We start from the raw sequence: 1,560 nt of genomic DNA on the forward strand, positions 1-1,560 counted from the left end.
TTTGGGTGTCAGGATAATATAGCCTCATAAAAAGAGTTTGGCATTGCTCCTTCTATTTCCTTTATGTGGAATAATTTGAGGAGTATTAGTATTAGTTCTTCTTTGAAAGTCCTGTAGAAATGTGAGCTGAAACCATCTGATCCTGGGTTTTTTTTGGTTGTGAGAATTTTGATGACTGTTTCTATTTCTTCAGCAGTTATAGGTCAGTTTAATTTGCTTATCTGGTCTTGATTTAATTTTGGTAAGTGATATTTATCCAGAAAGTTGTCCATTTACTTTAATTAGTTTTCTAATTTTGTGGAGTACAGATTTTTGAAATATGACCTGATGATTCTCTGTATTTCCTCCATGTCTGTTGTTATGTCCCCCTTTGAATTTCTGATTTTGTTAATTTGGATATTCGCTCTCTGCCTTTTGGATAGTTTGGATAAGGGTTTGTCTATTTTGTTGATTTTCTCAAACAACCAACTCTCTGTCTCATTGATTCTTCGTACTGTTTTGTTTCTATTTTATTGACTTCTACTCTCAATTTGATTATTCCTGCCATCTAGTTCTCTTAGGTGAGTTTGTTTCTTTTTGTTCTAAAGTTTTCAAGTTAATTCACTAGTGTGGGATTTTTTTCCAGCTTCTTTATGTAGGCATTTAGTGCTATGAACTTTGCTCTTGAGACTGCTTTCATTGTGCCCCATAAATTGGGTATGTTGTGTGGTCATTTATTGAATTTTAGGAAGTTTTTAATTTCTGCCTTTATTTCTTCCTTGACACATTGATGAATCAGGTGAGCATTGTTTAATTCCCATGTGTTTATGGGCTTTCTGGAATTAGTATTTCTGTTTATTTCTAGTTTTATACCACGGGGATCTGATAAGGTACATTGAGTTATTCCATTCTTTTTTATTTGTTGAGGTTTGTTTTGTTACCAAGTATGTGGCCAATTTTTGAAGGTTCCATGAGGAGCTGAGAGGAAGATATATTCTTTTCTGTTTGGATGGAATATTCCTTAGATGTCTGTTAAATTGATTTGAGTCATAACTTCTGTTAGTTCCCTTATTACTTTGTTCATTTTTTGTCTGACTGACCTGTCCAGTGCTGAGAGGGGAGGATTGAAGACTTCCAATTTTAGTGTCTGAGATTTAATGTATGATTTAAGCTTTGAGAGTGTTCTTTACATATAAGGATGCCCTTGTATTTGGGGCATAGATGTACAGTATTGAGATTTTCTCTTGATGGATTTTTCCTGTGACTAATATGAAATGACCTTCTTTGTCTGAATCGTTTGAGTATAGCTTGAAGACTATTTTGTTGGATATTAGGATAGATACACTCACTTGTTTCTTAGGTCTATTTTATTGGAAATTATTTTCCCAACCCCTTATTCTGCAACAATGTCTGTCTTTGAGTTTGAGATGTGTTTCTTGTATGCAAAAGGAGGATGGATTCTCTATTCGTATCAAATCTGTTATCCTGTGCCTTTTTATAGGTGAGTTGAGTCATTTATATTAAGGGATATTAATAACCAACGTTTGCTATCTCCTCTTAATTTAGTTTCCGTTGCTGGTG

The sequence above is a fragment of the Microtus ochrogaster genome, unplaced genomic scaffold (assembly GCF_000317375.1).
Source record: "Microtus ochrogaster isolate Prairie Vole_2 unplaced genomic scaffold, MicOch1.0 UNK81, whole genome shotgun sequence".
NCBI lineage: Eukaryota > Metazoa > Chordata > Mammalia > Rodentia > Cricetidae > Microtus > Microtus ochrogaster.